Here is a 12,017-nt window from a genome sequence, read left to right as displayed (position 1 = left end):
TGTTTTTCTCTCTCCTTTCTTCTCTCTCTCTAAAATAAACAACAAGGGGAAGGATGTACAGGAACTAGCATAAAGGACACATGGACAACAACTAAGGGGGGTGGAAAGGGAAGGGAGGTGGGGGGCACGGGGCGGGTGGGCTGGGATGGGAGTAAAAGAAAGAATACTGTAGTTGAAAAATAATTTTAAAAAAATTTTAAAATAAAATAAAATAGACAACAAATTTTTTAAAAAATTTAAGAATGAAATACAAATACATGCTACCACACAAATGAACATTATGTTAAGTGAAAGAAGTCAGACACAAATGACCATAGATTGTATGACTCCATTTATATAAAATATCTGGAATGGATAAATCCCCAGGGGCAGAAAACATGTACGTGGTTGTCGGGGGTGGGGTGGGGATATGGGGTGTGACTGCTTAACGGATACAGACTTTTCTTCTGGTAAAAATGTTTTTTTAAATATTTTATTATTTATCTTTAGAGGAGAAGGGAAGGAGAGAAGGAAAGAATCATCAATGTATGGTTGCCTCTCGTGTGTTCCCTGCTGGGAAATGGCCTGCAACCCAGGCATGTGCCCCAACTGGGAATTGAACCACATTCCTTTGGTTCGCAGGCCGGCGCTCAATCCACTGAGACACACCAGCCAGGGCTGGCAAAAATGTTTTAGAACTAGAGATATTGGTCACAAAATATTGTGAATGTACAAAATATACTGAATTGTGTGCTTTAAAATGTTGATTTTTATGTTATATGAATACCACCTCATTTTTCTAATAAAAGCTCAATGTGCTTGTTGCTAATGGGGTATCACTGCTCTCAGGCCTTCCCCGTGGACAAAGCCAAGGGAAAAATACCTATATGCCTGGAGAACTGTAGGCTAACACAGGAAGCATTCGGCAAGCAGGCCAGGTTAGGGAGTCCTTCTGCAGAAGAGCATCTCTCAGGATCTGTAACGTAGTATGACTCTGAGAAGGCTGATGCAGAGTATGGGACATAGGCGGGAACTGGGACCTCTGAGATGAGTCTCCCGGGCACTAAGGATGGGGCACAAATGGAAGGATGACTTCTGCTTCACTTAGCACCTGTCTTCTGTCATCTTGTGTGTCCTTTGAGAAACTGCTTCTCTGATCCATGTATGAATTTATCCACCAGAACGAGGGTCTCCATCAGGTTTTTTTTTAATTTTTTAAAATTTATCTTTAGAAGGGAAGGGAGGAGAGAGGGAGAGAAATATCAATGTATGGTTGCTTCTCGTGCATCCCCTGCTAAGAACTGGCCCCTGCTGGGGACTGGCCTGCAACCCAGGCATGTGCCCTGACAGGGAATCGAACCGCGATCTTTTGGTTCACAGGCCCGTGCTCAATCCACTGAACTACACCAGCCAGGGCTTCCGTCAGGTATTTTTAATGTTTTGCTAGATCTCAAGCTCTCATAAAGTAGGGTCCAATTCTTTGATTTCTGTATATTTCATGGTGCCTACTATGAGGTAGTACATATTATACAAATGACCTTGGACAAGCCACTTAAAATTTCTGAGCTGCCTGACAATTCTCCATTCAGTGGGAGCTCCTACCAGAGGCCAAGTGACTTTTCATTTATATATATAAAATATGTAATATATATTTGATAATTATATTTAAATATTGACATATAAATATATATTTAAATGTGTATTTATATATTTATATATTCAACTTTTCATTTATATATAATATATACTTGATATAGAAATGTGTTTAAATATTATTTAACACAATATATTAACATATATACTTACATATATATTAGAGAGAGGAGAAGGGATGGAGAAAGAGAGGGAGAGAAACACTGACCGGTTTTCTCTCTCACAATCCCAGCCAGGGAGCTGGCCTTCAACCCAGGCATGTGCCCTGACAGGGAGTCAGGGCTGCAGTTGTTTGATTGACAGGCCCAAGCTCAACCCACTGAGCTCCACCAGCCAGGGCTAATCACTATATTCTTAAAGGTCTCTTTGGACCTACAAAAGCCAGTCCCCCACTTTCCAATAGTTTACTATCCAATGAAATAATTGAAAGAGGCACCATTAATTGAAGCTTCCCCAGTTCCATTCATTTAATCTTTAATTGGGATCATCAATGTTCAGATAATTTTAAAAAGATTTTATGTATTTATTTTTAGAGAGAGGGGAAGGAGGGGAGAAAGAGAAAATCATCGGTGTGAGAGAGAAACATCAGTCGGTTGCCTCTTGTACACACCCCAACTGGGGACTGGGCCAGAACCCAGGCATGTGTGCTGACCAGGAATTGAACCTGCAACCTTTAACTTTGTGGGACGATGCCCAACCAACTGAGCCAGACCAGCTAGGGCCAATATTTAAATCATTTTTATTTTTCTTCTTGTAATGGTGTTACACTATGTATGTCTGTATGCAACTAAGAACATGTACAAAAAGGATACTTTCTTATAAACTGTTATATCAAGTGGCATGTACATGTGTAATTTGAAGATATTAGCAAGTTGTTCTTCACAGAGGCTGTGCAATTTCAGTCACACTGGCAGTGTACAAGAATCCTTGTTCCCCACGCTCTTGCCAAGATAGTTATCAAGCTTTTTGATTTCTGCCAATCTGATAGGTGAAAAATGATATCTTGGTGTGGTTTTAATTTACATTTCTTTTATCAAGAGTGAAGCTCTGAGAAAACAGGTGTTGGAGGGGATGTGGAGAAATTGGAACATTTGTGCACAGTTGTTGGGAAAGTAAAATGGTACAGCCACGATGGAAAACATTATGGTGGTTCCTCAATATATTAAAAGCAGAATTATCATACAATCTGGCAATTTTACTTCTGGGTATATAACTAAAAGAACTGAAAGCGAGTTGAACAGATAGTTGTGTGTCTGTGTTCATAGCAGGATTTGGCTATTGTGTTCACAAGAGCCAAAAGATGAAGCAACCTAAGTGTTCATCAACGAATGAATGGGTAAAATGTGGCACACACAAACAATGGAATATTATTCAGCCTCAAAAAGGAAGGAAATCCGGACACATGCCACAGCATGGATGAACATTGAGGACATTATAATAAGTGAAATAAGCCAGACACAAAAGGACAAATACTGTATTCATACTTGTATGATATCATAGTCAAACAGAAACAGAAAGTAGAATGGTGGTTGTCAGGCACAGAGAGGGGAAAGAATGTGAGGAGTTACTGTTTAATGGGTTCAGAATTTCAGTTTGGAAGATGAAAAGCGTTCTGTGGCTAGATCATGCTGATGGTAACACAACAATGTGAACGTACTTAATGCCACTAAACCATATGCTCAAAATTGGTTAAGATGGTAAATCTTATATGTATTTTACGGTTTTTTAAAAAATGAAGCTCTGCATCTTCTCACGTAAGAACCATTGTGTTTCCTTTTCTGTGAACTGCCTGTTCTATCCTTTTCAATCTCCTTTGGTTTGTTGGTCATCTTACTGATTTGCAAAAGCACTTTGTGTTAGCCTTTTACCTCTGACATAAACTGCATAAATGTCTGCCATTTTCCTACTGACTTAGTTTTTGTTGGCTGTTGTTGGTTTTGGTTTTTAGTTAGGTTTGAGGCAGAGCTCTTGTTACCGTGGCTCAGGCCAGCCTGTAGTGTGCGGATCCGACTTCGTATAGGAAAGATTTCACAACACGGCTACAGGTGATTTTGAGAGGACTTTTATTAAAAAGCTGGGACAGGGAAACCAGGCAGTGCTTCTGACAGAAGTAACAGGAGCTCTGCTGCAGCTCCCTAGAAACATCACAGGAAAGGAGTGAGCCGAGGGGGGGGGGGGCTGCTGTTAGCTGGCTGGGAAGTGAAGGTCATAGTGACCAAAGCGAGCCAGAGTGGGGCTGTTTTTAGCTCACTGGGAAGTCAGAGAAAAGGGGGCCTTGGAGACGGGATGGGAGTGAGCAGGATAAGCCTGGGGCCAGCTGCTGCTGCCCGCTGCTCCCTCATCTGCATTGTCCCGGGGACCCTTAGAGTCTAGAAGGAAGTAAAGAGTTGGTGCTGGGGAAAGGGCAGAGACCACCCCTAGTCTTTGTCCTGAGGGTTTTTATCTCTCTTCTGCAGGTAAGAATCTTAGGGGAGGGTTTCAGCAGGATGTTCATCAGCCTTTCCAGGTGCATTTGTAATATTCTGGTGCATCAAAATGAGAGTAGCGGCGGTGGGGGTGGGGCGAGCGGGTGTTGGGATTTTTTTTTGGTCTGCTTTACTGTTTTACTTTTATCTTGTGTCTGTCTGGCTCTAATAGGGTTTTTGTTATTTGTTCCCCTGACTTCATCTGTCCTTGGGTTTAGCTGGCACAAATGGCATTAACTGGGTCTCTGTTCTCTATTCCGTCCCCCTACCCTCCTACACACACACACACACACACACACACACACACACACACACACACACCCCCAGGGTGATTTAAGCTGTTTATTCTCTGATTAGGGAGGGGAGGTATAAACCATTTGTTCTCAAGTGTCATAGGTTAGGGAGATAAGGTGTTGCGATTTACCAGCTGCCTGGTAAATTGTTCAAACCATTTGGCCTTGTTTAATTTTCTTATCTTGGTTTCTCTATTCCAGGTACCCAGGAATTTTCCTAGTTTCTTAACTATCCTGTCACACTCTGACTGAAAAAAAATTTAAAACCATTTTACTATAGAAGACTTCAATATATGCAAAATCAGAAAAAAATGTTATAATGAACTCCAAGCAATCATCTCCCAGATTCACTAATTATCAGTTTAGCCAACCTTTTATCTATACCTTCACCCCAACCCTGGATTATTGTTATTTTTTTAATCTTCACCCAAGGACATTTTTTTTTGTCATTTTTAAAGAAAGAGAAGAGGGAGAGAGAGAGAGAGAGAAACATCGATGGGTTGCCTTCAGTACACACCCCAACAGGTGATTTAATTAATTTATTTTTTAAAGATTATATTGCATACTTTAATAGAACTCATATCTTATATTTAGATATTTTGAACATATTTTATTTTTAACTTTTATTATTTTTTAAATATTTTATTTATTTATCTTTAGAGGGGAAGGGAAGGAGAGAGGGAGAGAAATATCAATATATGGTTGCCTCTCATGGGTCCCATGCTGGGAACTGGTCTGCAACCCAGGCATGTGCCCTGACTGGGATTCGAACCGCGATTGTCTGGTTCGCAGGCCCACGCTCAATCCACTGAGCTACACCAGCCAGGCCCAATGGGTGATTTAACTGCAACCTAGGTATTTGCCCTGCACAGTGATCAAACCCACGACCTTTCATTTTATGGGGAGCTTTATGGGATTACGCTCCTACAAACTGAGCCACATCGACCAGGACCCATCCCTGGAGTATTTTGAAGCAAACTCCAATACTTTATCATTCTATAAATATGATGTCAGTATATATCACTAAGTAAGTTCTCTTCAAAAACAAAACAAAACAAGACACATGCCCTGGCTGTTGTGGCTCAGTGGATTGAGTGCTGGCCTGTGAACCCAAGGGTCACTAGTTTGATTCCCAGTCAGGGCACATGCCTGGGTTGTGGGCCAGGTCCCCAGTAGGAAGTGTGCGACAGGCAACCACACAGTGATGTTTCTCTTCCTCCCTTTCTCCCTCCATTCCCCTCTCTCTAAAAATAAATAAATGAAATATTTTAAAAAGTTTTTTAAAATTTAAAAAACAACAACAAAAAACTAACCACAACACCATTAGTACACTTAAAATGAATAATTCCAGCCTGTGGGGGCAGTTTTTCTTCCTCAGTAATAATAAATGAAAAAAATATTTAATTCCTAGTATCCAATGGTTAGTGTTCAAATTTCTCCTATTCTGATACTTTTTTTTTCAGTTTGTTTGAACTAGGAGTCAGATAAAGTTCACATATTGCAATTATTTGATGTGGCTTTTAAAAATTGACAGAATCTCATCTTTAAAAAAAAAATTGCATTGTATCATCCTGGCTGGTGTAGCTCAGTGGATTGAGTGTGGGCTGCGAACCAAGGGGTTGCCAGTTCAATACCCAGTCAGGGCACATGCCTGGGCTGCAGGCCAGGTCCTTGGTACCAAGTGCATGAGAGGCAACCACACACTGATGTTTCTCTCCCTCTCTCTCTCCTTCTCTTCCCCCCTCTCTAAAAATGAATAAACAAAGTCTTTTTTTTTAATTGCATTGTGCTCTGACTGGTATAGAGCTCAGTGGACTGAGCGTGGGCTTCGAACCAGGGGGTTGACGGTTCAATTCCCAGTGGGGGCACATGCCTGGGTTGCAGACCAGGTCCCCAGTATGGGGCCTGGGAGAGGCAGCTGAGGCAACCGCACATTGGTATTTCCCTCCTTCTCTTCCCCTCTCTCTAAAAATGAATAAATAAAATCTTTTTAAGAATTGCATTGTATTTATTGAAGAAACCGGGCCATTCGTCCTGTACACGTTCTCCCTGATTTTGCTGACTGCGCCTCCATGGTTTCGGGTGGCGCCTTCCTCTGACGCCTGCGTACCCTGCACACTGGTGTTGTCAGACTTGGGGTGGCTTCTCTTCTGACGCTACTTTCAGAGTATCGTGCTGCCATCAGGACGAGTTGTCTGTCTTCGGATGAGTCCAGTTGTCATCATTTGTCATGAAATTAGTGGCCATTGGTGACTTTTGCCTAGATCTATAAATTTATTCAGAGTTCAACTATTTTTTTTAGCAAATGATTTCCCGATTGTCCCTTTACTATTTGTAGAATAATTCAGCTTTCCCCCCACTTATTTGAAATTCACCTTTACCACACATGCCAAATTTGCATGAGCATTTACTGCCGGACCTGCAGGTGTCTGTGACATACCCAAGGACCTATCGCTGCTTCACCTGGTCCTTGGTAACATGTTCAGTGCCTGGGAAGGCTCACACTCTTCACTACTGTTTGCTTTTCAAAAATTTCCTGACTAGTCTTGCTTGTTATTTTTCCAAATAAACTTTTAAAAAAGACATTTATTTATTTATTTATTTATTTTTAGACCGAGGGAAGGGTGGGAGAGAAGGAGAGAAACACCAACGTGTGGTCACCTCTCGCACACCCCCCACCAGAGACCTGGTCTGCAACCCAGGCATGTGCCCTGACCAGGAACCGAACCAGCAGCCCCCTGCTTCACAGGCTGGCACTCAATCCACTGAGCCACACCAGCCAGGCGGATGTATTATTATTATCATTATTCCCATCTTACAGATGAAAGAATTGTTACCTGCTCTGGGTCACACATACCATTAGGTGTGGGAGCTGCCAGATTTGTCTAACTTTCTGTCCGCAGAAAGAAACTCAAGGATGGAGACAGCCAGCTCCTCTTTGCATCTTGCTACTTAGTAACTGTCAGCCTTCAAAGCCCTGTGATGTCATCCACCACGTCCCACTGCCTGTTCCACTGTCTCTCTTGCACTGGACAGCTCACCAGCAAACCTAGGCTTTTAAATGAATGATACGAATTCCAGTGCTACATGTGGAGCTGAGACAACTGGGAAGAGCCTTCTGGAGGCAGGAAAACTCAAGGTAGACTTTGGACAGTCGGGCAGAATTTGGATGGGTGGAGAGGATGAGAAAGCACAACCAGCAAGGAGAATGGGTGAACCAATTTGACATCTAATTGGGGGGCAGTTGGGGTGATGATGGTGGTTCCTCTTGGAGCTGAGGGATACAGAGGGTCTCTCTGTTCCGCCCATGTAAGGGCATTTTAATTCTCCTTGAATAATCTGCCTAACAGAGATTTAGGAAATGGATGTAAACTCACAAAAGCTCATTTACTTTCTACCTGTGAAAGAATGTTGCCATTGCAGGGGACTCAGGTTCAGAAGCAAAGCCCTTGTAGGAAGGGGCCAGGCAGTTGGTTTTGTGGGCACAGAGTGGGGTTACATGTGGATCATTAGCCTCCCCACAGCCTGTGATGGGAACACAAATCAAAAGAAACAGAAAAGCATTCCAGAGTCAACTTTAGTCAAGGTGCAGTGCCTCTGGTGGCCATGTGGCTTCTTGCCCAGGGATGTAGGGATGATAACTCACCCATCCTTTTGGCACTTGGTGGATAGGCAGAAGGTTAGAGCCTGGGTTCCCAAGACCCAGAGCAGATATCCCTTTGTCAAAGATGAAGCAAACACTAGTGAAAGTGGTAAGGACTGATTTTAACCAGTAATAACTATTGCAATAAGGAAGACAGTCCACCCCGAACTGAACCAACTTGGACTTGCCCAGAGGTGAAGGAGCATTTTGAAAGAAGAATGAGGGAGTAAAAGGAGGTGAGCAGGGGCTCATAAGGTCAGGGAAGTGAAAAATTATGAAGGGTTGGTCATTGTAAATGCGGATTAGTCTAATAATCGTGTTTGCTTGCTGGAAATTATTGAGGTTAGGATTCTAACCTCCCACAGAGACGTGAGACAGAGGCCCTATGCTTTCTGAGATTACATTTCAAGGGAATGGCTTTCAGGTCCTTGGGAGAGACACTCCTGGATTGTAGGAGGTACATATATATCCCAAAGGGACAAAGGAAGGAGTCACGACTATAAACCCTTTTTAGTAAATGCTCTAAGAAAGAAGGAGGTGGTCAGGAGCCTATCATCCAGCATTGGCTAGAACAAATGGTAAATTCTTTTGGCAGCCTTGAGCTTTATCAGGCAGGGGCTTTAAAGGGGACTAGGGTCATCCCAGGGATGTGGTCTTGAGCTGTTATTTTAAGTCTTTTAATGTAGGGGGAGGAGGGTGGATGAAATAATTTGCATTGAGGGTATAATTTTGAGGCGTATGAAAGATGTCTGTCTCAGAGGAGCCTGGCTAAATTTTGGTCAAGCAGAGAATTTTTCTCACCTTACAGATGAAGCGGCTGGGATTGTGGCTGAGGGTGATGGCCGCCAAGCTTCCCCTTCAGAGGTCCGTAGCTCCCAGAACATCAGCACAGGATATGGTAAGGAAGGTCTACTCCGCTAGGTGTGAGAGTCACTCTGATACTTGACAAATCAGGAATCCACCTCCTTCCCTCTTACTCTCAACGCCCTACCCCCGTTTTTGGTCAGAACTCACCCAGAAGTAGCAGATCCCGCTGAGCTGACTGTCAGAACCCTACGGAACCAACGCCAACAGGAACAGTTGTCAAAGCGGTTCCTCGGCCCAGCAGTGTCAGCAGCACCTGGGAACTTGCTATAAATGCAACTTCTCAGGCCCATTCTAGAGTTGATGGAACAGAAGTTGGGGCTGGAATGGGGGAGACTGCCCGGCAACCTGTGTTTGAACGAGATCTCCAGGAAAATCCGACACACGCCAAAGTTTGAGAACCACTGACTTACAGGCCTTCCCTCTGCTGGAATGGATGAAACGGTGGAGGTTAAAACTGAGGTTGGCCTGGAATTTCATAAAGGATTTGAACTAGAATTGAAAGTGGGGAAAGGAGAAAATATAGAAAAATATTGAAAATGTGTGCACTTTACCCTAAACAGTAGGGAACTGATGGCATCTAACAGAAAAAGAGATGAGACTAGAATAAGAAAGTGCCCCAGAGGGTGAGCGCTCCAGCAAACCCACAGACACTCAGGACCCCGTTCCCAGTTGGGTAAAACCCACGCCCACGGAGCCCCCTGAAGCGCTCTCTCCTCGGGCCTAGACGTAGCAGCCCAACCGCAGTTCTGGCTGGCGGAGCCCAGGGATGAAGCCACATTAGCCTCTTCGCGAGCGCGAGTGGAAACGGTGCTCGGAGTGCGGTTCGCGGGGCGGAGGCTTCTCGTCCAGCCGGCTCGGCCGCAGCTGGCCACGGCCGCGTCTGAGAGTCATCCTGGGCTAGTTCACACCTCCTGGGAATCTAGATATTCAACCCGGCCCGGGGTCCCAAACATCCCACTTCCTGTGCTGGTAGCCCGGCCTTCTGGGAGCCGATGATTTCCCATGCTCCCATCCCCCTATCCCCTATCCCCCATCCCCTAATATCCCCTAATGAGCAGTAGACCCCCCCAGAACCCGAGCCGAACTACAAAGCCCATAATCCCTGGGGCGCAGGTGCATTGTCTTTTGGGAGTAGTAGTTCTGGATGCGGGGCACCCCTAGTGACACAGCGGCAGCTGGACTCCACATCCCAGCATGCCCATGCGCGCGCGGGAGGAGGAGGGAGGGGAGAGACCAGAGGATGTGAAAGGGGAGGGGAGTCGCCCCCCTTTCCCCCACCCTTCCATTCTAGCCGGGCTGGGGTGGGGGGAGGGGCCGGGCTGAGGCGGCGGCAGCTGCTCGCTTCTGTAGGGCTGGGCGGGCAAGGGCGGGACTGGCCCGCTGCGGGCGAACGGAGGAGCAGCGGAGCTAACGGGTCCGGACGTCTGTGGTGGCTGTGGCGGCAGCGGTGGCTTACTGCCTGGGCGGAGGCGGCGGCAGGAGCAGCGAGCATGGCCCGCGCGGCGCCCCGCGCCGACTGAGGTGCGCGGGCGGGATGAGGGCGGGCGTGATGTGGATGTGGGATGCCTGGGGCCCCTAGCTGCTCCGAACCTCTCTGCGCGGGCAGCTGGCTCGGCCCAGGGGCCCAGACCGGCCCGGTTCACCCCGGCAACTTCCCCGGGGTTGGGGCGCTGGGCTCCCCCATGCGGGCGCGGGTCCGCGTGCATTGGCCTCAATCCCCATCCCAGCCTTCTGCTTGTGCACATCAAGCCGCTCCCAGCCCTCCAGGCGCAACTGTTCCACTCCTAGGTGGCCGCTCCCAGCTCCAGCCCCAGCCCCAGACCTGAGAGGCACTCTCTGCCCCAGTCCCGATTTCCAATCGACTACCTAGTTCTACCCCCAACTCCGTCATTCCTGGCTTCTGCCCTATCTGGAGACTCCTGTCCCGCTTTTCCTGGCGAGAGGCTGTCTTTGCACCATCAGCACCCCTCTCTCCTCTTTCCCCTTCCTGGCAATACCCCCTGGCCGCCCCCAAAAGCCCAGTTCTCTCTGATGAGACCTAAGGAGCTTGACTGCCTTCCTGCTTTGGAGAAATTGAGGTACAGCACAAGCCGGGAACTTGGCCAAGGCCATGCCTCATTCCTGTGGAGGCTGGCCCGGACCCATCCCTCAGAATGGAAGAGTATTTCTTCCTTCCAGTCATTCCTCTGTGACTGGATCAAACTTCCCGGCCCCATGCTGCAGCTCTGGGCTGATCTCACTTTAGCCTCCCCTTTTCCTGCTCCCCATCCTCCTGGCCCTCTGGCCCTCCCACTCCTGGCCCTCTCTGCCTGCAGTCACCCACCCATTGTTTGTTTGCTCAAGTTAGCCTTTCCATTTCTATCTTGCCAACTGTCTTGCCATTTCTCATTTTGCCTCTTGCTTTAGAGCTTCGTAAGACACTGTAGAACAGTCTAAGGTGGTGTTGGGGGAAAGGGGAGAGAAGTGCTGGTGGTAGAAAGGAATTGGCAGGTCCTTTCGGCCAGAGCTGCTGAGAGGGGTTCAGGGAAACAGTCCTTCCTAACCAGTAATTCACACTTCCTTCCTGTCTTTGAAGCACTTGTGTAGAATCTGGTTGGTGGTCCCTGTCCCTTCCTCTGATTATGCCTGGTGGGCTGTAAAGTCTTTCTGAGATGGAGGGAACCACCTACGTTGGAGATGGCATTGGTGGCGATGGTGGCATAAGAGGAGTCTGGAAGACCACACCCTTAGGCCTCATCTCGCTTCAGCTGCTAACTTTAGAGGGGCTGTTGGTTCAGGGAAGGATGACTGCCAGGTGCCTTGAACTCTTTGTGGACCAAGACCCAGGGTCTGTAGGCATAGGCGGTGATTTCAGATTTAGTTGTGTTTAGGATTTGAGGAACAGGGGGAACCAGGGCTCAGAGGGGTGGCACAGACTTGTCTGTACAGTTCAGTTTTTTTGTTTTCTCATCTTCCTTCAGCAGATTTGCCTTTGGGTTATCCCTTTCTGGCCCAGTGCTCAGTTTCCCAGTGGGAAGTGGAGGGAGAAAGGGGAATCTCTGAGCCATCAGGAGGCTCTGGGAGTGTGTTGGGGTCCTGAACGGGCAGTCTTGATCTGAACCAGATGGTTCCTTGCTC

General features: G+C 46.5%; 1 protein-coding gene across 1 annotated transcript in view; it reads left to right on the top strand.

Annotated features, from left to right (window-relative positions):
- The first annotated feature begins 10,209 nt into the window (after nt 1-10,209).
- Nucleotides 10,210-12,017, top strand: part of ST3GAL2 (ST3 beta-galactoside alpha-2,3-sialyltransferase 2) — a 42,555-nt gene continuing 40,747 nt past the window's right edge. The window contains exon 1 of the mRNA XM_037154177.2: nt 10,210-10,421. The gene's annotated coding sequence lies outside the window, so the exon portion shown is untranslated. The remainder of the gene's footprint in view (nt 10,422-12,017) is intronic.

This window comes from Artibeus jamaicensis, unplaced genomic scaffold, assembly GCF_021234435.1.
Source record: "Artibeus jamaicensis isolate MK-2021 breed Jamaican fruit bat unplaced genomic scaffold, CSHL_Jam_final contig_464, whole genome shotgun sequence".
Classification (NCBI taxonomy): Eukaryota; Metazoa; Chordata; class Mammalia; order Chiroptera; family Phyllostomidae; genus Artibeus; species Artibeus jamaicensis.
This window is presented reverse-complemented; position numbering and strand designations above follow the sequence as displayed.